Source organism: Erythrolamprus reginae, chromosome 12 (assembly GCF_031021105.1).
Source record: "Erythrolamprus reginae isolate rEryReg1 chromosome 12, rEryReg1.hap1, whole genome shotgun sequence".
Taxonomy (NCBI): Eukaryota; Metazoa; Chordata; class Lepidosauria; order Squamata; family Dipsadidae; genus Erythrolamprus; species Erythrolamprus reginae.
In genome coordinates, this window is record NC_091961.1 from 15,915,911 (window position 1) to 15,942,303 (window position 26,393).

Below are 26,393 nucleotides of genomic sequence, written 5' to 3' on the forward strand. Positions count from 1 at the left end.
CACAAACTGTTTAGAATTAAAATCACCACCACCATTTTCCACATGGTAACTGTAGTTCCTCTGAGGAAGTCCATGCTGTAGACTCTGGAGGTGTTTCTTAAGCTCTGAGAGAACATTCCTCACTTCTTCGAGGTCTTTCTCACAGTCAGCCTTCCCTTGCTTAAGATGGACATTTAGCTTGTGACCTTGCACAGTTCTTTGTGGAGTTCTTCACTGTATTCCACCAAACATTCATTCTCTAGCTCTAACTGATAACACAATCTTCTGCAGGTTTTCTGCAGGCCTTCCGTTGTGGTTTTAAATTGATCCACTTTCTCCTGGAGACAGCTGTGCTGTTGTTTTTCTGAAATTCCTGGGTCTGAAAGTTGAAGGAGTCTCTCAGTTCATCAAACTGGAGGTTGGGACCATCAGTGGTCACTGAGAGATCTCCCAAGGATATTGACTGCATGCCAATTTCTGACCTGTTTGAAAAATGGAGACACACAATCACATCAGTTCAGGGCCAATTTTCCTCAAGTTCCTTCTCCACTCTGGCTTTTTCCTACAGTTCTGGAGTACATCATCTTCTGCTAGTATGAGATGCAGGAGGCATGAAGAACGAATGGACATTCTGCAGATGGGTCTCCTGCCAAAGGATCCTTTAGATACAATCTACCCAGACCTCAACTAAAATCCACTAGGTTGAAAAAGTTGTATTTGAGGCACATCAAGTGAAAACCAGCTCTCTGAAGATGTTCCCAAAGCTGGGAAAGATGGAAGGGAAGAGCACGAGAGGAAAATTTGGGTTTGATGGCTGTGTGGATGGGTGAATTTTTGGGAGATCCAAAAGTCAGACTGGGGATAGGTCATCCATCTACCTCTATGACCACTCAGAATCCAGTTTCCATGGTGTCAATCAATGCAGATCAAACTCCCTGGAGAAGTCTGCAATGCTGACATAGGTGGAGGAAAGACAAGAGAACCCATAAGCAGCTACAGTGGGGAAGAGGGGAGATTGGGATGCCTGAAGGGCCAGGTTGGGAACAAATCTCCATGGAGAAAATCGATCTAAGAGCTGCTAGGCATCAACATTCAACTTGAAGACATACAATCAATCAATCAATCAATCAGGCAGGCAGGCAGGCAGGCAGGCAGGCAGGCAGGCAGGCAGTTGACTTACAAGTTGACTTTTAGGCTTTTATTGTCTACTTCCTTTTCATTGTCACCTTAAGCTAAAAATAAGGAACAGATTAGGGTTAATACAAACCAATAGCCTAAAGCCATGATGGTGAACCTTTTTCACACATGTCAGAGCAAGCACGCAGAGCTCTCTCTGTGGGCAGGCGTGCCAATGCCCCATCTCAGCCAGGGTTTTGGAAGTTTGCATGCACACCAGCCAGCTGGTCATCAGGTTTCAGTGCTTTAATAATTAAATAATTAATAATAATAATTTATTAGATTTGTATACCGCTCTCCCCGAAGATTCAGGGTGGCTCACAACACAATACACAATGTACAAATCCTATATTAAAAAAACAGATTAAAACCCTTATCATAAAAAATTAATCACACAACCCAAGCAAACCATACATAAATCATAGTAGCTAAGGAGAATATCAACTTCCCCAAGCCTGGCGACATGGGTGGGTTTTTAGGAGCTTGCGAAAGGCAAGGAGGGTGGGGGCAGTTCTAATCTCTGGGGGAAGTTGATTCCAGAGGGCCGGGGCCACCATAGAGAAGGCTCTTCCCCTTGATCCCGCCAGACGGCATTGCTTAGTCAACGGGACCCGGAGAAAGCCAACTCTGTGGGACCTAACCAGTCACTGGGATTCGTGCGGCAGAAGATGGTCCCGATGCCATGTAGGGCTTTATAGGTCATAACCAACACTTTGAATTGTGACCGGAAACTGATCAGCAACCAATGCAGGCTGCGGAGGTTCCTCTAGATGGAAAGGCCTTTTCCTCACAGAGGCCACAAAAGGCCCAAAGCCCTTCAAGACGCTTCCCAGAGGGAGGGGGAGAGACGGGGGCAAGAGGGGGGAAAGGCCTCTCTTCTCCCCAATCTGTGGCCATCTTCAGACCCCAAAAAGTCACCAAAGGGAGAAACAGTGAGATTGTATTGAAACATAATTCTTTAAGACCTTTTCATTAGGGGAAATGTAGTGAAATTGCACTCTGGGTAATGCAGTTTTACATGTGCCCACATCTGCACATTCCTATATTTATCTATCTTAAAACAAATACTGTATGTTCAAAAGGCCTTGTGAGAATGGGCCTAAAAAAAACACCAGATGGGTCTTTTCCAGCTTTAGTTGTCCTATTCACTGCCTGATGAGGCCGGTTATGATAGACCAGAGCCCAGACTGCCCCCTACAGGAAGCGAGAGGGACAGCTAAAGAATGGAAAGGCCCAGAGGAGGAAGGTCCCTGAGTGCTGACTGTGGAATTGTGGGAGTTGAAGTCCACTCATCTTCAGGCTGCTAAAGTTGGGAAACATGGGCAAAAGTATCCTCTCCAAAAAGGGGCTTGGGCAACAAAGTGGAGGATGCTTTAGCTGTCCATCTCACTGCCTGCAGCAGAGGCCATGTTTGACTTAAAAGGCCAGACCACAGTCTCCCTCTAAATACAGTGAAAAGGACAGCTAAAGCTAGCCACTTTTTTCTAACATCTCTCTGTCATTTTTGGAGGTGAGTGTGTGAGTGTGTGTGAGAGCGAAAGGTGTTGAGAGGGAAATCTCCATCCAGATGTCAACATTAGTGGGCACCTACAAAGTCCCACAGGTTTGTGTGTGTTTTTCTCCACCCAGTAAAAGTAAGTGGTGGCTGAGCAATAGATGCAATCATCTCTTCTCCCTGGAATTCAGGAGCTGCTTTTCTCCATATTAGCAAAAACACTAAAGTGGCAGGAATAGTCAACACCCCAGAAGATAGGCTGAAGATCTGGATCGGTCTAGAGAGATTGAACCCTGTGCCTATCTAACAAGATGAAATTCAATGTAGAGAAATGTAAGGTTTTTCACTTAGGCTAGAAAAACCAAATGTTCAGATTAGGTGAAACCTGCCTCAATAGCAGTAACTATGAGAAGTATTTTGGAGTACTAGTGGACAATCACTTACTGTAAAAATGGACCAACAATGTGTGGCACCAGCCAAAAAAGCCAGTAACGTTTGCATTAACAGATTGATAAAATCAAGATCATGTGAAGCATTAGTACTGCTTTATAATGCAAGACCACACTTGGAATACTGCATCCAATTTGGATCACCATATTATACTAAGGTAATTAAGGGTCTGGAGACTAAAACATATGAAGAATGGTTGCAGGAATTGGGTATGTCTAGTCTGGTGAAAAGGACTGGGGGTGGCATAATAACAGTGTACAATATTCCAAGGGCTGCCACAAAGAATGGGGGGGATGGGTTAACCTATTTTCCAAAAAATAGAAAACAAGACAAGAAACAATGGATTGAAAATAATCAAGGAGAGAAACAGCCTAGAACTAAGGAGACCTTTCCTGACACTTAGAACAATTAATCGGTGGAATAACTTGTCTCCAGAAGTTGTGGGTGCTCCAACACTGGAGGTTTTTAAAAAGAGACTAGACAGCTACTTGTGTGGAATAGTATACGGTCCTCTGTTTGCATGGGAGGTTAGACTAGAAGACTTCAAGGTCCCTTCCAATTCTTTTATTCTGTTTTAAGTTCTGTATGTACACATGCTTTTACAATTTAAACCAAATTTTTAATCAAGAAACACACATACACCAATGATGTCCCACTTTACCAATGTTAAAATTTGGTCACTTTATCCTACATCCATCTAATATTTGGGGCTTGAGAGAGAAATCACTAGCAGAACCAACCCAATCACAGCCTCTGAAGATCATCTTGGGGCAGGTAAAAGGCCTCTAGCTGCTGCCCTCACAGTTGAATTGGGAATTTACACAATTTCTGCTTTGCTAAATTCGGAAAATATTTGATATCAGCATAAAATTTAATCTCTGGAAATTGACAGAGTCCAAAAAACAGACAAAATTTCAATTAAAGAGAAATCTTGGATGATACAACTGACAAATTGTACTAGGAACTCAGGTCTGCCTGCTTCTTGTATAACTGGAGAAGAAGCTAAAAAGAATCCTCCAGAAAAAATCTGGGATACAGAAACAGAAAAAGATGCACCAACCCTCAAAAATTATAATAGGCCCTTTATTGGAATATAATACTTCAGTCAGCATTTCAATGTGTTAATCTAATTGTGGTAAATTGCAGAGGTTAAACATCATCAAAAAAGCACAACAAAGAATGTTCTTTCTGCGCCAGCTCAGGAAGCTCAAACTGCCCAAGGAGCTGCTGATTCAGTTCTACAGAGGAATCATTGAGTCTGTCATCTGCACCTCTATAACTGTCTGGTTTGGTGCTGCAACCCAACAGGACCGACACAGACTTCAGAGGATAATCAGAATTGCAGAAAAAACAATTGCTGCCAATCTGCCTTCCATTGAGGACCTGTATACTGCACGAGTCAAAAAGAGGGCGGGTAAAATATTTACTGACCCCTCGCATCCTGGACACAAATTGTTTCAACTCCTACCCTCAAAACGTCGCTACAGAGTACTGCACACCAAGACAACTAGACACAAGAACAGTTTTTTCCCGAACGCCATCACTCTACTAAACAAATAATTCCCTCAAAACTGTCAGACTTTCTACTAAATCTGCACTTCTATTCTACTAGTTTTTCTCATCATTCCTATCACCCTTTTCCTCCCATGTTGACTGTATGACTGTAACTTGTTGCTTATATCCGAAGATTTTTATTAATATTGCTTCTTCATTGCTTATTTGACCCCTATGACAATCATTAAGTGTTGTATCACATGATTCTTGACAAATGTATATTTTATTTTATGTACGTTGAGAGCATATGCACCAAGACAAATTCCTTGTGTGTCCAATCACACTTGGCCAATAAAAATTCTATTCTATTCTATTCTATTCTATTCTAATATCATTCACATTGTTTATAGTTTTTAAACTTTATTATTTTTCATTTTTATTATACAGTCTTGCTAATATTTGTCCTTTATATTTCAAACAATGTCTAATTACAAATTGTTCTAATACATTCATGAGAAGCAGGCCGGATTTATTAAAATCTAATATTTAGGATTTGGTCTGACCACAAATATAACACAGAATTCTTCATTGTTTTTTCAGATCAATTATGCAACTGCTTCAGAGGTTCTGAGTGATAAAAGCAAATTCCCCTTTTTCCACCAGATGCTCCCCAAAGAAGGATTCCACTACCCAGCCATTGTCCAACTGCTCCTCCATTTCAGATGGACCTTGATTGGCATCTTTGCTTCAGACACAGAGCAGGGAGAGAATTTCATGAGGACTTTCCCTCCTGTGCTTGTCAGGAATGGAATTTGTGTGGTTCTATCACAACAATTCTCAACAACTGAACATACAGCCTTCCTCAGGGATGCCCTCTCTAAGTGGAGACAAGTCAATGTTTTTGTTCACTTCATGGAATTTGATTCCCTTTGGGACAGAATTCTTCCTTTCCATTTAACACTTCTGCGCTTGCCCGGATTCATTGAAGGGAAAGTCCGGATCCTCACAACTTTTGCAGGGTATAAAATGAACAAGCGCAGACTTCTCAAATACGTCCACAGTATTTTGAAGTTTGGTTATCTGGGCAAAAGAAGGCCAAAAGATGAAGCCTTTGAACCCCATTTCTTTGTGAAAGAAAAGTTTCAAGATCTTTATTTTCTCTGTTCTCTTTCAAAGAACGTCTTTTCTGTCAAAGGCCGCAGAAGATGCATCCAGAAATCCCCACTGGAGACCAGGTGGAAATGGAACAGAAGAGGGATCCAAAATGTCTATGACTATTACAGCCGCATGAAGACTCTGGCCCAGGCCTTGAATGCTGCCTATTCCTCCAGATTGAGGAGGAGAAGGAAGGAGGGAGAAAAGAGGTTGGGGTCTCCAAGGCTGCAGCCCTGGCAGGTATGGGTTCCTGATAGGGTAAGGTGACCAGAAGTCCCACTTTCCACGGGATAGGCCTGCTTTTCAATCATTTGTCCCGAATCCCGTGGGGTTTCCAAAATGTCCTGATTCTTGAATGGAAGAGGTGGTGGTGGGAGAGCAGGAGGGGGGGCATGTTTAAATTCTGCCCCTCCTCCTCATTGGTAGAAGGTCTTTTCCCTGCCCCCACCCCTACCCCAACCAAGCCATGCTGACCTGAACGGGAGAGAGAAAGAAAAATAGAAAGGGTTGGAAGAAGAGAGAGAGAGAAAGAGGGAAGAAAGGAGGGAGGGAGAAAGAAAGGGAGAGGGAGGAAGAGAGAGAGAAAAATTGAGGAAGGAAGGGAGATACAGAAAGAGGAACCGAGAGAGAGAAAAAATGAGAGAGAGGAAGGAAGAGAGATAAAGATGGAGAGAGAGAGGAAGGAAGAGAGAGAGAGAGAAAAAAAGAAACAGAATTTTTTTTTGCTCCATATAGACCAAATTTTTAATCAAACACCCTGTGTCATTTATATTTTCTACATATTTTCTCAGTATATGATTAGCAATATTTTCTCAAACATTTTCATTCACTTTTGAAGATAATGGCAGTTTTACTTAACCATATTTGGATATTGTTATGCTGGCCTTCACATTACGAGCCCCAATTAAGTGAGAAATGCAAATTCAAACATACACGTTGTTGCAGAGTAAACAGAAAAGCAGTTTATCCAAAATAATGCTGTGCACACGCACTTTAAACTGAGCAAATTAGCTCACACACAGATAACAGTCCTTGAAAACTGTGAGAGACAAAAACAAGCAGAGCAGATAAGAGCAGCTGTGAGAACGTCACAGCCAAATCTCTTCAAGTGAGTCCACAAGATTTACTTAGCTGAGAGATATCCCAAAAAGTCTGTGAAAGTCCAGGAACAATGCAAACATGATGTATCCTTCTCCAAACGGATAAACTCCCACATGCGATCTCTGCAACACTGGTAATTTATCAGCAACCCCATTAGCCCAATTTCCTCAGCCACAGGTGTCTCCCTTATCTCAGCAATTGGTCCCTTCTAGCCGTGAGCCTGCGCATTCTGGCATCTATCCACCGATCCGAGTCCGAGTCCGATGACCCACTAATGGGGTCATTAACTAATGGGCTGGCTGCATCCATTTCTCTCAATCGGATTCTTCTTCTCCTCCAGCGTCTGACCTTGGCAATGAATCTTCACTGTCAGAAGCTGATGGCAGTAAGACAAGTCTCTATGAACCTGAGGATTCTCCTAAACCAACATCCAAATTCCCTGTTGCAGGAGCAGGCCCAGAGCCAACCATAACAGATATTATATAATTGTAGAAGAAAGATTCAATGTGGGATAAGAAATAAAGTTTTCCCTAATTCAAATTCCTGGATGTTCCCATTCTAGTTTCATCCCTTTCTGGAGAAGAATGAATATTGGAATATTTCACAGTTTAAACTGTACTTGGACCAAAATGGAGAGATAAAAGCAGATCTGATCATTGTCAGCCACTTGATTCTCCCCAAGGAGGATGTCAAGGAAGGGATTCTGGCATATTTTATAAGAGAGATACTTTCTATCGACCAAGATGCTCTTTCACATCTAAAGTTATTTAATAAGGTGGGAGAAATTTTGCTGTCTTATCTCTGTTTTCCAAAGCCTGAGCTCCCCTTTCAAGTGGAAAAAGCCTAAAGTCTCCAGGGTGGTTGGCCTTCCATGCCAGTTGGTGTCATCTAATGGAGGTTCTATAACAGACAGGACCTAAGTGGAACAGCTTTGCCATGTTTTATGGAAACCTTTCAAGTTCTGACTGGTCAGAGGTTTCTTTCTTGAATGCAGTTTTATTCCAAGTTAAAAAACTGAATGAAACAAAAGTTTCCTAAAACTTTTACAGTAAACTTTATTCTCAGTTTTAATATGAATATATCATCAAACATAAATCTTTTTTCTGCAATTCCACCCTCCTGACTTTATTAAATACGAAAGTACTTTATTGTAATGTTAAATTCAAAAAAAAAAGGGAGGAATTTAAATGAAGAATTTGCCCATTGTTATACCTCCTGCCTCTGTTCAGAAGTAGTCAGAGATTTCATATTAGCCTCAATGAAGGCCAGAGGCTACTTGTCTCCATCCATTTTTACCTCCATTTTCTATGGATGGAGAGGCCTAACATATTTCCTTTAGTATTCCTTTTTTTTCTCCTCAGTCTCTGCCTGAGTCCAAATGTGTGGAAAGTTGTCATCCTGGATTTGTCAAGAGGGCTCGAGAAGGAGAGCCAGTTTGCTGTTATGACTGCGTTCCTTGTCCAGAGGGGACCTTCTCCACTCAGGAAGGTGGGTGACACTGAGGAAAATGGGAGGCTTTGTGGAAGTGGATCCATCCAGAACCTTTTTAAGAAAGTGCAAGATGAAGGGAGGATTGGAGCAAACTTGTTTTTTTCTTTATTTTAACATTATCTAAATGGAAGTAAATCAAAAAGACTTTGAAGGAGGGCTGGGAAGAGATGGGAGGAGGGGGTGGTAGACTGGGCAAGCTTTACTAACAGCAGAGAAATTATCTCTTTCACACTTCAGTTTGGATATGTGCTTCTAAATTTACCTTTCTAGGAACATCTGAACTCTTTGAAACTTGATGAATTCTTTCAGGTCCACCTTCTGAAAGACCTTGCAATTCACTGTATATTGTCCTCCCCTTGAAGATCACTGAGAAGGTTCATAACATGGTGGTGTGGATAGTAATGGGGGGAACTCCTTACACAAATATTCTGCCAGTCATATTGATCAATCGATCGATCAACATAGAGCTGGAAGGGACCTTGAAGGTCTTGTAGTCCCACCCCCTACTAAAACAAGAGAATCTATACCAGTAATAGTGAACCTGAGTGCCCAAACCAGAACATGCAGATACACATGCTGGAGCATCAGAAACGCAAACACCAGCTGGCCAGTATGCATATGCTTGTTTTGGCCATTTTTCGGGCCATTTTCTGGCTGTTTTACCGGTTATTTTTGGTCCAAAAAAATCAGCTGCAAACTGTCTTTCTTTTGGCTGTTTTCTGGACCATTTTTCAGGTCATTTTCAGGCTGTTTCCCAGTGCTCCAGTTCCTGCAAAGACTGTCATGTGCACTGAAATCAGAAAATCAGCTGGCAATGGCATGCATGCCCACAGTGGGGGCTCTGCTTGCCACCTCTGACACCCATGCCATAGTTTCTCATCACGGACCTATAACATTTCAGATAAGTGACTGTCCAATCTTTTCTTAAAAACCTCCAATATTAAATAACCCCAAACCTCTATAGGCCAGCTGTTCCACTGGTTATTTTTTCTCACTGTTAGGAAGTTTCTCCTTAATTCCATATTGCTTCCAGATGTTATAGGATACTATAGGCATTCTGCAAGTCCCTTTAACTTCCATGGGGCAGGACTCAGGATGTTTGGCTGAAAAGATTATATGATTCATTATTAATCTCTAATAATGTAGGTTCCTATGAAGATTCTACACATTACACATAAAATAATTAACATCCTACGACTCCCCTCAACTTCATATACCTAGCTATATTTTTAAAAATATCCTTCTTAGCTCTTTTTAATGGAATTGTTTAGAAATACGTCTTGGAAAATGTTCCTGGAATTAGGTGTTGTCAAAAAACAGTATATCTTGTAATGTTAAAAAAGAAAATATTAAGAAAATATTGCTTTTTATTTTTCAGATACTGAAAAATGCACCCAGTGTCTGGATGATAAATATCCAAATGAGCAGAGAGTCCAATGTATCCCCAAGGTTATAACCTTCTTGTCTTATGAAGAACATCTGGGCATCATACTGGTCTCTTTTGCCCTACTTTTCTTCCTAAGCACAGGTCTTGTTTTAATCATCTTTATTCAATACCTAGAAACTCCCATTGTCAAAGCCAACAACTGGGACCTCTCCTACATCCTCCTGGTCTCCCTCCTGCTTTGCTTCTTGTCTTCTTCTCTATTTATTGGTCAACCAAGGAAAGCCACCTGCCTTCTCCGACAGACAGTCTTCAGCATCATCTTCTCAATTGCCGTTTCTTCTCTCTTGGCCAAAACCATCACAGTGGTGCTGGCTTTTCTGGCCACAAAACCAGGCAATCAAGTGAAGAGATGGTTGGGGAAGAGCTTGTCCAATTCCATCATCCTTTCTTCTTCTTCTGCTGTCCAAATTGTCATTTGCTCCATCTGGCTGGGAGTTTCTGCCCACTTCCCTGATTCTGACTTCCACTCCCAGCATGGAGAGATCATCCTGCAATGCAACGAAGGGGCTGTTGTCATGTTCTACATCACCCTCAGCTACATGGGCTTCCTGGCTGTCATCTGCTTCACAGTGGCTTTCCTGGCCAGGAATCTGCCTGGGGCCTTCAATGAAGCCAAGCTGATCACCTTCAGCATCCTGGTCTTCTGCAGTGTCTGGGTGACCTTTGTGCCCACCTACCTGAGCACCAAAGGGAAATACATGGTGGCTGTTCAGGTCTTCTCCATCCTGGCCTCCAGTGCTGGTCTACTAGGTTGCATCTTCATCCCCAAGTGCTACATTATCATTCTGAGGCCAGACCTGAACACAAAGGAGCATCTCACAACCAGAACAAATGTAAAAACATGATATATAACACCATTGTGATATTGGGAAAATTGTTAATGTGACTTTCATTAGATTTCCATTTAGATAGTATGCAGGAATCAAAGAAAACCATATCTATATGTTTCAAAGTAGGAAATTGTTGAACGATGGAAATTCTTGCAAGCTCCATCCCCTTTCATTAAATCTTGCTGTTCTATTCCCAGGCTTTCGGAGTTAAACCACCTACTAAAAACCCATTATTTAAATTTAAAATCACACTCTTTATTATAAAATTCGGTATAAAGCAGAAAGCCTTCTGAATAAAATGTCAGGGAGTACTTTTTTCTGTGATGGTAAAAGAAGATAAGGTTCTTGGAAAGGTGTCATCTTCGGTCTAATGGCATTCCATTACACTTAGAAAGGAAATTCATCATAGAAGAGAGAAATCAGCTCACCAGGTTCATCAGTGTCTGGCAAAGAGTTTTTAGCAAGGCAGGAATCAGGTTTCGGGTTGGTATTTTTGAGCACCCCAACTCTAACACAGCTTCCATGAACCAACGTTGAAACCCCACCGTGAATTTCCCCAAATCTTTTGGTTTTATACTGGCTGAGATTGGCTAAGAGGTAAAGCTGCAGGCTTGTTTCCTTTTACTATACTATCATATACTATACTATCCTGTTGTCTTCTCAGAAACCTCTGTTATCTGACAACTTACAACTCTGTCGTATCCGTTCCGACTTAATTATAGTTCATAAAATCATATACCAAAATGTCCTACCTGTTAACGACTACTTCACCTTCAACCACAACAACACAGGAGCATGAAATCGATTTAAACTAAATGTCAACCACTCCAAACTTGACTGCAAAAAATACGACTTCAGCAACAGAGTAATCAACGCCTGGAATGTACTACCTGATTCTGTGGTTTCTACTCCTAACCCCAAAACATTTAACCTTAGACGATCTACAATTGACCTCTCCCCCTTTCTAAGAGGTCTGTAAGGGGCATGCATAAGCGCACCACTGTGCCTACCACCCCTGTCCTATTGTCTTCTTTTGTTACTTTTTATCATTACTTATCTAATGTTTTATTTGTACAAATTACCACCCTATGGTTGACAAAATAAATAAATAAAATAAAATAATAAATAAATCTTTTTTTAATATAAACTTTGTTAATTTTTCATAAAAATCACACACAAACATACAAACACTCAACATGTAGTTGGGGGTTACAATTACCCCTCTCATCTTAGAAGTCAATTTTTAATACAGAAAAAGAATTCACCTATATAAAGGAGCGCTCACAACACTTGCTAAAGAGATCTCTGTAAATTTCAGAGGAATTCAGCTATGCAGCAACAGCCACTGAATGTGAAAGCTTATGCAAAATAACGTAGGCACTTGTTCCTCATGACAGCATCTAAAACTGTTTCTGAGAGAGAATGAGTAGGAAAAGAGGTCAGGAGGAAACTGTTGGGACCAAGTACCATCCTGGTTGCCTGATCCTCTGTGAGAATGCCAGAATAATGGCAGGTTTGATCGGTTCTCAGCTTGGAATGGAAATCTTCATCCCTCTTATATAATTCTTCGTTTTTCAAAAAGTGTTTTTATTTTTATGTAAGTCTTTCTTGATTTCCTGATAAAACCTCCTTTGCAGTTTGGTATTTCAGTTTGGGATTATTATTTTTTGTTTCTGTACTTTGCACCAAAAATAAAAAATAAAGCAAATTTAAAAAATTAAGTTTGTAATAAATTTCCATTGTGTTTTTTTCTTTCAAGCAGAGAAATACAATAGCAGTTTTCAGATCCTTTAATTTTCCACTCTACAATTTATGCCTAAAACATTTTCTCTGTTCTTCTGGTTGTCTTGTCTGTGAAGCTTGTCTTGTCTGTGAAGGGCTGGAGAAAATGTCCAGAGAAAAGGACCTTGAGACTCTCCCCAAGAGGAGGTTAATTGGATCCTGTCCAAAGGCAGCTCACAAAAGTTCAGTGCTGCATAATATTCATCCAGGTCCAAGAAGGGGGCGAATAAGGGTGGGAGCCAGTGGTGGGATTCAAGTAATTTAACAACCTGTTCTCTGCCATAATGATTTCTTCCAACAACCAGTTGGCCAAACTGCTCAGAAAGTTAACAACCAGTTCTCCTGAAGTGGTGCGAACTGGCTGAATCTCACCACTGGTGGGAACATATAGATTTCTGGAAGAGGCTCCCATGGAAACTGTCCTGCTTTCCAACCACACAGATTGCTGATCAATTGGGAACCAATGTTTAGGTCTCAAAATGGCCCCTAATAGCGAACGGAATCCCTTTGCAACTTCCATTTTAAGGAGATAAGAAATCAGATGAAGGTCAGTTCAAGATGCACAGTGACCACACAAATACAAGCCTTGTGAAAGCCTTCCTGCTCCTGATTGTGTGTGTGTGTGTGTGTGTATTGGATTCCTCTGTTGATAAGATGAAGGCGTGAGTGGGTTTTTGTTGGTGCAGTGTTTTGGTTGCCTGTTGTACGTGCATGAAGGAGAACCGTGGAGGAGGCAGGGGGGAGGAAGAGAAGGAGGGTGAGGAAGAAGAAAAGGAGGAGAAAGAAGAGGAAGAGCAGAACGAGAAAGAGGAGGACGATGAGGAAGAAGAAGAGGAGGAAGAATAGGAAGAAGAGGAGGAGGGGTGGGGGCTTAAATCCCGGGAGGGAACCGAAGGGAACGTGAGAGCAGCAGGCGAGGGACGGGCAAAACGCCTGAGAAAGGCGGCGGAGGAGCCGCAAGAGAAACCACTTCAAGCGGCCAAAGATCTGAGGAGATTTTCTCGGCGTGGCTTCAAGGGCTCGGCCGGCAGCTTTGCCTGGAGCGTCTCGGGTGCTAAGCAGGGAGGCTGAGGGTCCCACCTGGATGGGCGACCAGGACGAAGGATTCAGAAAAGCAAGGAAGTCTCCTCTTCCCTTTGCCCCCCCAAATTTAACCGCCCTCCTTGCCAAAATCGCCCTGCCCCCAGTTTCAAAACTAAGAGCTCCGAGGCTTCTCACCTTTTCATCACTGCCTCGCCCACAGGGGGCGCTCGCCCTCCCTCCCAGGACCTCTCACCCCCTGTCCCCCCATCCTTCGGACTTCAGCCACACAACCAAGTGGAGCAGAAGGGCCCTTTGGGGAAGGTGCAGGCAACCCCTTCTGGGCTGCAATTCCAATAGCTCCATCGCCGACCTTAGTTGACTTTCTTCCTCCTGTCCAACTTCTCCCCCTGGCCCTCCCACTGGGTCCCTTCCCCTTCTTCATCACAGTTTGATTCCAGGTGAAAAAACTGAATGGAATAAAACTTTCCTCAATCTTTTACAGTAAAACTTTCTTCTTAGTGTTAATATGAATATACCACCGTACTTATTTCTTTTTTCTGCAATTCCATCCCTCCAGACTTTATTACAAGTGAAACTCAAAAAATTACAATATCGTGCCAAAGTTCATTTATTTCAGCAATGTAACTTAAAAGGTGAAACGTAACAGATGAGAGAGAGACCCATGACATGCAAAGCAAGATAGTTCAAGCCGTGATTTGTCAAAATTGTGCTGATTATAGGGTACAGTGCATGGAAACCCCAAATCCCCCATCACAGAAAATTAGAATATTACTTGCAATCAATAAAACAAGGATTGTACATGGAACAATATTGGACCTCTGAAAAGTATAAGCAAGCATACAGGGGATGGACAAAAAAATGGAAACACCTTGCAACTCTTCTGTGGAATCCAGATTTGTGAAGCTCCCTTCTGACTGTTTTTGTGGAAACTGGGTTCTGTACGTGTCTATTGAGCTCTGCAGTGATTTTAGAAGCTGCAGTCTTGTGATCCGCTCTAACAATTCGCTTTAGAATCCGACGGTCTCTCTCAGACAACTTCGACTTTCGACCAGACCTGTGCTTGGCTGAGGATGTTTTCCCTTCTCTTTCAAAAGCAGTCATGACTTTGGTGACATTACCTCTTGAAACGCCAAACATTCGGGCACTTTCTGTTACACTAGTGCCTGCCATTCAAGCACCAACAATTTGGCCTCTTTGAAAGTCTGAGAGGTCTGCCATTTCTAGAAGGTTATAACTAATTTCCTTAAATTTCTGTAAAAAAAAGAGGTAGTTTAAAAAAACATATCAAATAACAGAATTTAAAAAAACATTAAAATATGTCAAGTTTTGATTGATTTGAATATGTTCAAACATTATGATGCCAAGACAAGTGTTTCCATTTTTTTGTCCATCCTTGTATATCCTCAGTACTTCATTTGGGGCCCCTTTGCAGCAATTCCTGCCTCAGTGCATCCTTTTTTTTTCTTTTTTTTTAAATAAATTTTTTATTGATTTTATAGGTTTACAAAAACAAACATATAACAGTGCACAGTGCATGTGCCCATCACCAAACAACACACACACCCCGTCACCCCCATCACCCCTATAGAAGGATTCAAAGAATTTTAAGTTATTTACCTATCTATTGATCCTTGGCTCTGTCTTGAACGATTTTTACTAAAAGAGTGATTGTAATTTATTTTTCGTATTTACATCACAGATTCTACTTAACATATAATCTTTTACCTTGTTCCATCGCACCATCAGCTTCTCTAGTTTATTCTCATCAAAATTATTTAATCTGCTGCCTCAGTGCATCCTGGCATGGAAGCTACCAGCCTGTGGCACTGCTGAGGTGTTATGGAAGACCAGGAGGCTTCAATAGCAGCCTTCAGTTCTTCTGCATTGTTCGGTCTCATGTCTCTCCTCTTTCTCTTGGCAATGCCCCATAGATTAACATAGAAACATAGAAACATAGAAGACTGACGGCAGAAAAAGACCTCATGGTCCATCTAGTCTGCCCTTATACTATTTCCTGTATTTTATCTTACAATGGATATATGTTTATCTCAGGCATGTTTAAATTCGGTTGCTGTGGATTTACCGACCACGTCTGCTGGAATTCTCTATGGAGTTCAGGTCAGGGGGGTTTGTCAGCCAATCCAGCACAGGAATCCCATGGTCATTGAAGAAGGTTTTGGTGCTTTGGGCAGTGTGGGCAGGTGCCAAGTCCTGCTGGGAAATGAAGTCAGCATCCCCATAGAGCTCAGCTACGGAAGGAAGCAGGAAGTGCTCCAAAATCTCCTGGTAGATGGCTGCATTGACCCTGGATTTAATGAAGCATAGTGGACCAACACCAGCAGATGACATGGCCCCCCAAATCAACACAGACTGTGGAAACTTCACACTGGACTTAAAGCCTCTTGCAGTGGGTGCCTCTCCATTCTCCCTTCATCCTCTGGGTCCTTGGTTTCCACATGAGATGCAAAAGTTTCCAGTTTCTATCCAGAGATGGATAGAAGAAATCATAAAACAAAAAAATAGATTTAAAGCTTGAAATGTTCTTACTAGGAATTATAAAGGGGAAGATAAATAACAATAATCCATATCTTATCCTATATATAATAACAGCAGCCAGAATCACATACTGGAAAGCAGCAACAATTCCTTTGAGTACAATGATAATAACTAAAATATTAGAATGCTTGGAAATATGTAAATTAGCCGTGGAAATTCATGATAAAGAGGAAACAGAATTTTTTTAAAATGTGGAATAATTGGTATAATTGGTTGGAAGATAGTCACAAAGTTAAATAGTTAGTGATGTATATAGGACGTAAGGTGCAAGGTGGATAAATTTAGACAAGATGTTATGAGATAGAGATAATTGTAATTGTCACGCTGAGAATTGCCAGCCAACAGAGACTTTCCTTAGTTAAAGAGTTAATGTGTTTTTCCCCCTCTGGCCACGCCCCCTCTTACATCACTCCCACAATTCATATCTTTCCCATATGTCACATCCGTCTGTTCACGTCACAGCTTTCTTTATAATCTAACTCTTTTCTGTGCTTGCAGCCATGTTCCATTAGAAGCTGCTTGATAACGTGCTGCTAGCACAATGTATTCCTTTCTGTTTATAAAATAAAGTTTGTTTTCACTTTGGTTCCTGCCTGCCGAAGTCCTACTTTAAAATCCATCCCAACATGGTAAGCAGGGGATGGTTTGCTTATTTTTAATTTAATCAGGCTGATATGCCTGCTAAGAAACGGCGGCAGCAAGCTTTTGATTTTCCTTCTTCTGAACTTCAAAGCGTCATGCCGATCCCGTCTGAACATCTGCCGGGCCTCGCTCAAAGTAATATTTCAACTCAGCAGACATCCATCGAACAGATAAGTGAAACTTCTAACTTGCTTATTTTAACTGAGCCTATAAATCAAATAGGTGAAGCAAGGGCAATTAGCCCACAATTCCAGGCAGAGGTAGCTGTAAATCCTAGTCTACCAGAACAGCTAGGAGCGAAGCCAAAAGTCAAATTTCAACAAAGCTTCATGTCTAAGCCAACTTTATATGAGAGCAACCCTTTAGAAGATGACATAAATATCCAAATTACTAAATCCTTGGCAGATGATTTAAAGCATGATATCGCTGCAATGCAAAAATGCTTAGTAGATTTAAAACTCGATAAAGAGACAAAAGATCTCAGCCAGTCTGAACAAGATTTTGGCCAGTTTTATCGCTCTCAACTTATTGTCAAAGAAAAAAAACTGAGCCAGATAAGAAGTGCACAAGTAGAATACTGCGAAGGGAAAATACATGAATCATTAAAGGCGAAAAAGATGTCCTCTGTCCAGAGACAGTCTGATGAGGTCACGCATTCCCTAGCATTCAAGGAACTAGGTGCAGCACCACCCAGTGGCCAAATTGAGAAAACATCCAGTTTAACTTTTCCTCAGGAATTTGGTTCATTTCCAAGCCAGATCCAAAATGCGCCACCTGGTGGCCAAATTAAGCGACTGCACCAACTGCACCAAAATGTTGTTTTATTGCCAGAAAACTCAGGAGCGCCATCTAGTGACCGTTTTAAGCAATACAAGTTACCAACAAACTTAGATGATCAGAAAAATGTTGATTTGCGCCAAAAAGATTCCTTTTTAGATTTTCAAATGAACAAAGAAGCTTCAGCAGAACAATTTTATTCTGCAAGCAAGGGAAGGTTTGTACCTCAACAGAATCTTTTTCAGCAAGTACCCCAACCAGATCAAGGGGTGCAATACTCACAGGTACAACCGCCTCAAGCTCCTGTTACGCCCGTGCACCCGGCGCAAATCCCACTTCAGCCGGCTCAGCCATTATTGGCACCACGCCCTCAACTGCAACAACAGATGTCGGCTGCATTTCCAAGACAATTCTCTACCTTGTCACCATTGCAAGGTGAGTCTCAACTTCAAAACAACGGGCGAAATTATAAGACGTGGTTACACCAGATCACGCTGATATTAGCTGCAGAAGGGGTTGACAACATTGTATTCAACCCGCCAAACAGACCCTGGACACAAGAAGAAAGAGCCTTAGACAGAAGAGCGACCATTTTGATTCTCATGTCAGATTCTCTCTGTCAGATTCTCTCTTGCCAATACTGCAAACGCCGTAATTACCGCACTCAATGAATTTTACCGCCCAATCTCTGCTGAGGGCACATGCCTGTTGTTTACTGATTTTTTTAATGTGAAATTAAAACCTGGAGAGAAAATTGCTCCACACTTGTCAAAGCTCTTGGCGATGCAGAAGGAATTGATCGAAAGGGGATATAATATTGACCACATACAAATGACCACGGGAATCCTCACGTCGCTAAATGAGGACTGGAAAGAAGCTATCACGAAGTGCCTTAGTATACCCATACCTCAACGTACTACATCCAGAGTTTGCCAAATGTTGACCGAAGAGGAAATCATTATGGAATGCATGCGGAAACCCAGATCCACTACTACTAGATCTCCAGCGAGTCGTGGTTACCAACAAAGGAGTAACCAGTCCAGAAGATCAGATTTTCAACGCTCTCAATCTGCTGATTCACAACGCTCTCAATATCCTGCCCAGTACAGAAGAAGAAGTTCCAGAGGCAGCAGACGCAGGGGTTCCAGTACCTATAGGTCAGCTCAACGAGGTTCCGGAAGCGAATCACAATCAAAAATCAATACTATGCTACAAAAAAATGTTCCTGACTTAAATTGTGAGTACAACACAAAACGTTTATGGACTATAGATAGTGGAGCTGCTTTTCACATTACTCATCAAAAAGAACTCTTTACGGAATTACGTGAATCTGACATTAAGGAGGTGTATGGATTCTCAAAAAACTTATCCCAAGTCGAAGGAGAAGGAACAATCTACATAGATGAACTGGACCAGACGATTCCACACGTTCTCTACATTCCAAATTCTGAAAGCAACATACTCAGCCTTCATCGCCTAAACAAAGACTTAGGCTACAAAGCTATGCTCCTGAACTCTGATATCCACATCATTAGAGATGGAACTGTTGTCGCACATTCCATTCCGATTGGTGGTGTTTTCTACCTGAAGCCGAGTTTTCGTTCACTGGTAGATGTAAGTATGAGCGTTCCAAACCATGAAAGCGCAGGCCCAGAGAGAAAACCTGCTGCTATTATAGAATCAGAGGCTCATAAAGCCAATGAATCACAAGGTGTTCCGTATAATGTTGCAAATGCTAAACCTGTACTAAAAAATAAACCTTTTCATTCCAGGTGCATCCACCGTTGGCATCGACGCTTGGGCCATGCTTCATATGATGTTTTATCCAAGATGCCCGAGTGCGTGAACGGTTTCAAAGTTGATAGTAATTGTCCCATTTATCTTGATTGTTTTGTTTGTAACAAATCTAAATCAAAGGCTGCCCCCATTGCTAAGCATGCCCTTCATTTGTCTTCACGCATTTTCGATTTGGTTCATACCGACATTGTCGGTCCATTTCGGCCTACTAGGGGTAACAATAAGTATTTCTTAACTATTGTTGATAGTTTTTCTTGATATGGTTTTGTGTATCTAATGAAACAGAAAGGGAGATGGAAGAGGGAAGTGGGAAGGAGGGAGGGAGGGAAAGAAGGAGAAATGGCAGGAAAAGGAAGGAAGGAAAGGAGGAAGGAAGGAAGAAGAAATGGAGGGAACAAAGAAGGAAGGAAGAATGAAATGAATGGAGGGGGCGGAGGAAGGAAGGACTTTTTTGGGGGGGGGTGTAAATTTTTTTAAATTTTTCTCAACATACATTCAACCAATACAATGTACCATCTAATTTTCCCTGAATAAAATGCGATATTTTGTCAGTAACTAATATCAATCATCAAAAAAGTTGCAAAAGTTTTTTTTCTAATGTTGTCATCCAGGTACATACTTTTCTTTTAATTAAATTCCCTCCTTAATGTTCCTTCAAAAAGTACAACACCAATTATATTTCCAACTTATTAATCATTATGCCAAAGTGCTTCCTTCTTTATATATTTTTCTATAAATATTTTATACATTTTTCTATAAACCAAGAAAACCTTGTTTAGCCAATCAGATGTTAACAAAAGAAAATTAAAAACAAAACATAAACATGTATGAATTTCAGACTTCTTCCCCCCCCCTCTAAATAGTACATTCCCATTTTGTTTTTTAATGTTAAAATAAGGTATGTGCAGTGTGCATAGGGATTTGTTCATAGGTTTTTTTATAGTCCGGCCCTCCAACAGTCTGAGGGACAGTGAACTGGCCCCCTGTGTAAAACGTTTGGGGACCCCTGATGTAAAGCTTCCTTCTCCTCTTTCCTATGCATTTCATAGCAGAAAAGATCCCGCAGGAAAGGAAAATAAAACACATATGAGTCACCTGCCCTCTAACATACATAACCACATATTTTAGGAAGCTTCTAACAAGTTTATTTTATTTATTTATTTATTTATTTATTTATTTATTTATTTGTCATATAAATATAGTATTGTATTGTAGTATGTTTAACATAATACAAGTATAAAGTAGAGATAGAAAAGATAAAAAAGACATTAGGACAGGAACAGTAGGCACAAAGGGGCACTTATGCACACCCCTTACAGATCTCTTAGGAAAGGGGAGAGGTCAATTGTAGATAATGTAAGGTTGAAGATTTTGGGATTGGAGGAAGAAACAACAGAGTCCGGTAGTGAATTCCAGGCGTTGACCATTCTATTGCTGAAATCGCATTTTCTGCAGTCTAGTCTGGAGTGATTTACATTTAGTTTGTATCTATTGCGTGCTCTTGTGTTGTTGTTGTTAAAGGTGAAGTAGTCGCTAACAGGGAGTACATTGTGATGAATGATTTTATGATTTTATGTGAAATCAGTTCGGAGGCTGCGTAGCTGTACATTTTCTAAACATAGTAATTGAAGTCTGGAGGAGTAAGGTAATTTGTTGTGTGAGGAGGAGTGGAGGACTCTTCTTGTGAAGTACAGTATTTCTGGACTCCTTCAATTGTATTAATGTCTGTTATGCAGTGTGGATTCCATACAGATGAGCTGTATTCAAGAATTGGTCTGACAAATGTTTTGTATGCTCTGGTTAGTAGATCGGTGTTTCAAGAGAAGAAGCTGCACAGAATTAAGTTTGTGACTCTTAGTCCTTTTTTGGCAATGCTGTTGCAGTGGGCTTTGGCACCTAGGTCATTTGGAATGAGTACTCCAAGGTCTTTGACTGAGTGAGGGTCTTCTGCTAGTTCAGTTTGTCCAAGTTGAGTTGTCTTGTATATCAAAAGACTAAAAAGTCAACACACATTAAGGATAATGTAGGAGTTCAAAAGGGAGGGACTTGCTGCTGTTGAAATGGGATAATAGCGAAGCCCCACCATCTGCCTTCCTGCTGAAGAATGGTTGTCCATTAAGGTGATGGACAAGATCCAGGTACCAAGTTCTCAGGGAAGCTTTGAGTGTAGAAATATTATTGATAAGATAAAAGTCTTAGCAAACCTTGTAAGCTTTGGTTGAACTATGTTACTAAAATGTATGCAGTACCGGTATTAATTTTTACTGTTTGGGTCTTCTTGTGTTATGTAATGTCATGTGGTGTCTTTTGAAAGTTGGTTTTGTACATATGTATATTTGTATTTATATGTTTTTAAAACTGTTCAATAAAAATGTTTTTTTAAAAGTATGTGGAATCAATAGAAAAAACGGGGAGTAAAAGGCCTTGGAAGCCCTTGGGTTAAATGACTTGGGGAGGGAGAGAGAAGAAGAAAGAGAGAGAGGAGGAGGAAGGAAGGAAAGGAGGGGGGGAAAGAGAAAATACAGGGAAGGGAGGAGTGGTGGGATTTAGTCGGTTCTCCCTTCATCAGGAAATTGGGAGTTTAATCCTAGGTAAAGGAAGATGTAAGTTCCATTGCGTGGGCGGAGGGCTGGACTAGATGACCTGCAAGGTCCCTTCCAACTCTGTTGATGTGTTCATCTGAACTGGCTGAATTTCCTGGCCCTGGCCCCTCCTTCTGGCCTCCCCTACCTGGCCCCGCCCTGCCTCCCCCCTCCCCTCCCAGAAGAGAAAACGACCTGACTCAGGATCCCGTGGATCACTTGGGCTCAGGCATTGACATTCCCCGCTGGTTCCCTCTCTACGCCAAGCGAAGGGGTCCTCGAAAGGCTGCTGAGCCCAGAATGGAGTTTCCTCGAAAGTAGGAATTGGGAGCAGTCAGCAAGGAGGAGGACCAATGAGCATTCTCCCTTCTGCAGCGTCATCGGTCTCCGGGCAGACTCTCCCTTGATTCCACCCACTGGAGGGGAGAGTTCGGCTCAGAGAAGAAGCCAAGATCCCCCTCCCTCCCCCACTTCCCCCTCTTCTCTCTCTCCTCCTTCAGGTGAAGCCACAAATGACTCTGTCCAGAAGCTGATGACGCTCGAGCATTGGTGCTTTCCCTCTTTCTGGCCCCTCCCACCTCCAACGGCCGAGATAAACGCTTCTTCGCAACCCCCGCCCCCCCCATACAGAACCGCGGATTCTTCCTCGGGCTGGAAGCATCTGGCTGCACACACACACGCGCACACACACACAGAGACGTCCCCCCCCCAGTGAACTTTGCATAATCCATCCTAAAACAAAAGGTTCCTTTTTATTATTTTTATTATCATGGCATAAAATATAAAATAAAAGTAGTAAAGAAACGAGGAAGGGGGAAAGAGGGGGGAGAAAAAGTGTGGAATAAAGAGGAAAAGAAAAGAAAGGGAAAGGAAGGGGGAGGGAAAGGGAAGCCAAGTCTCGGGATCCCTTTGGCTCAAGCAGTGAGATTCCCCGCTGGTTCCCCTTCTGCGCAAAGCAAAGGGGTCGCGGAGAGGCTGCCCAGCCCAGAATGGGGCTTCAGGCGACGTCCGGCCGGAGAAACGCCGGAGGGGCCGAGAAAGGCCGCCTACAACCAGTCCGGCCAGTTATGCGAGGAATCCGCGAAGCCCCGGCGGCTCTTTCGAAAGGGACAGAGAGGATGCGGCCGCTCAGCCCCAGAGACGGAAGGGCTGCGTGGGGGGAGGAGGGGCAGCGTTTCCCTGGAACTTCGGAAGAGGGAGGGCTCAGAAAAGCGGAAGGACCGAGGGAGACGAGTTCAGGGGCAGAGAGAGAAGCGGGGGGAGGGGGAGGGAGGGGCCGCATCCTCTCTGTCCCTTTCTCAGTCTTGGGGGGCCACAGCTCAAGGGGGGTCATGGCAGCCCTGGAGGGGAGGGTGGACTTCCTCCTGCCCTCCCCCATCCATCCATCATGCAGGGGAGCTGCAGTGGGTTCCATTTCCCAGAGTAGATTTCTGCCGCAGGAAGAGGCGCTGCACTGGAGGAGAAGAGGGGAGAGGCGCCCCACAGCCAGGGAAGACTTGGGGGGGTTCACAGAACACACCCCCAATCCAAAGGGAAGCTACGGAAAGCCCTCAGCTGAACCAGGAAGAGGCAGAGAGGATCTGCAGAGTTCTAATCCTGCCGGATCCTCTCCCCAGATCCTCCCCTCCTTCCCGGGGGAATCCTCTGCTGGGCTCTCTAGGGAAAAGGCGATTTCCTTCCTCCAAACACGCGTCTCTCTTTCTCGGAACGTCTGGACGAAGCAGCCCGTTCTGATTTCCCACCCCTCGCCCCCAATTGTGTGGGAATCTCCCTCTTTCTTTCTGTGGGTCAGGATCCCCTTTTTCTCGCCAAGCAGCCTCTCTTTCAGCAGAGAAAAATAGAGAAAGAAACAGTTGGGAGTGGGAAAATGACATATAAGAGTGCAGATATATTGTGGAATGTGATGAGTTTTCCTCCAGGAATTTGCATATTTGGGCTGTGAAACAGGAAGCAGCCCTAAAACAAAGGCTCCTGTTTTATTATTCTTATGAAGGTTAACAGGGTATAAAATAGGAAATGAAGGTAGCAGGGAAATAAATGGGAATGGAAGGAACTTTGAATCCAGCCTGTTGATTCTCAAACAAAACTCACCAGCCAGGTCAGCCTCACCAAAGAGATGGGGGATCACCAGATTCCTTTCATCTGTTAGCCAGGATTACAGCCCCAAGGAAGCCAGCATCCAGGGTGAATGGCATTGGTTCAACCAGGTGGAAAACCCAAGGAAGCCAGCACTTTTTAACACTCCTTGCGAGACAATTAAAATCAAATGACAAAATACAGAAAACCAGCCTCTAAATTCCAAAATGCTGTAGAAGAAACTGCATCAAAATTCCCGTCCTGACCAAACCGATCGGTCGGCTGTCCCAGAATCGAAGGCTGTGGTGGCTTCTGCCTCCATTCATCTTTCTTTCTGGGCTGCTGGCTTCGCTCTTCCTTCTTCCTTGGTTTCTCCCAGCTGAGGATCCAGTGGATCTCTCTCGTGAGATTTGCAAGATTCCACTGATCTTGTGCAGAATCCAAAAGATTCCACTCTTTTGAAAGTAGAAATCCTTCTGAGTTGAATAACAGGCAGGGAGGGGTTCATACAGGGGTCTTCCTTGGTTTCCCCTAAGGAATATAGTACAGGAAAGTCCTCGACTTACAGGAATTCATTTAGTCACCATTCAAAGTTATAATGGCATCACTGAACAAAGGTGACATGAGTATTTTTCACAGGTATAACCTTTGTAGCATCCCATGATCTTTTGATCTAAATTCAGATGTTTGGCAAATGGTTCGGACTTATGACCGCTGCTGTGTCCCAAGGTCATGGGATCCCCTTTTGCAGCCTTCCCACAAGCAAATTCACTTAACCAGATTCACTTAATAACCATGTTACAAACTTAACAACTATGGTGAGAAAGGTTATAAAGTGGGCCAAAATTCAGTTAACAAATATCTCCCCAACAACAGAAATGTTGGGTTCAGTTGTGGTCGTAAGTCGAGGACTCCCACTAACTGCTTTTTTCATGCCATGTCCTGGTATCTGATCTTTGTCTCCTCCCAGCTATGAACTCAGCCTAAAGTATCCTCTGATTTCCCTCTTCTCCTAATGGGTCTCCTTCCTTCCTTCCTTCCTTCCTTCCTCATCCATTGTGGTTGACAGAGTCAATGGAGGAGGGGGGATCTGGCAGCCCCTGTTAGTTTCTCAAACTGATGCCCCCCCCATTCCTTCCTTCCAAGGTCCTTCCAGCTGGAGGGAAAGAGAGGAGCCAACACCTGGCTTTTCCAGAGGTGTCCTTGGATGGAAGCCTCCCTGGGGTTTTCTCTCCCCCTTGACAAGCTCCTCTTCAATCTTGGCCTGAAGAACCAACTGGGGTTTCTTCTCTGCCTGGAACTCTGTTCTATTCTGCCTTTGTTTCTGTTGTTTTTATAATGTTCATGTTTTCACAGTTTGCAGCCATTTTTTATGTACCTTGGTTCACATAATCATTCAAACTTTGTTTTTCTTCTTCTACAGTTTGATGGATTTGCAGTAGCCCTCTGCCTCCTATTTTTCTTGGCAGGTACATCTTGTCTATGTCACTTCCTGGATGTAAAGCACGGTACATATTCAAAAGTTTGCATGTTTTCCAGTCTGTTTTCCAGTTTGGCCAAAGTCCACCTTGACATCTAATCCTCACTAAGGCATCAAAATCATTGAACGGAACCAGCTTCTTCTTCTGTTCACACCCAGATATGAGGTAATTAATTAATTAATTCCTCTCTCTCTAATATCTCCTCCCTCTTTCTTCTAAGCGTCTCTGATAACGTCTAAAATGGGGATCCATCCACCTATCATCTCCCTTATTTGATTCATCTGAACTCATGTCTATGTCATTAGCTCCATGGTCACCATTAATGTTGCCATCTGTCGCTAAATCAGGTAAATTTACAATCTCTAAATCACCCTCCTCCTCCGAGTCTGAGCATTCCTCGGGCTGAAAGGGAGTAGACAAAACAATGACCAGTGGACTAATTTAGCAACTCGAATATGTCTAGCTTTGTAATCAGTTTGCATGATATTGCTGCACTCACATATTAAGTGCAAAACAGTTTCAACTTTGTCGTTGCAAACTTGGCAGTTTGGATTGTCAGTGGATTTCTGTATCTTTTCCTTCATGGCATTAATTTGTAGTGCTTGTTCTTGAGCAGAGAATATTAAACCTTCTGTTTCTTTCTTGATGGTTCCCATCTTAAGCCATGGCCATGTAAGGTTGTCATCACATTGTTTTCAAGTGCTGTCCATGCAAATCTTTGGGTTTCCATCTATTTAATCTGACAACAACCAGCTGTTTTTCCTTCTATTCTGCCTTTCTTTCTGTTGTTTTTATAATGTTCTCTGTTTTCACAGCTTGCAGCATTTTTTATGTACTTTGGTTCACACAATCATTCACACTTCATTTTTCTCCTGCCTTAGTGCTTTTGGATTAGGACTATGAAACTGGCAAAAATATTTCTCAGATTAATGTGGGATACCAGAATTGGGGATCCCTAGTGTTCTGTCGAGGTCTCTGATAGAATCCTCCCGAAAATTCACAGATACAAATGTCAGACACACACATGTTTGACAATTC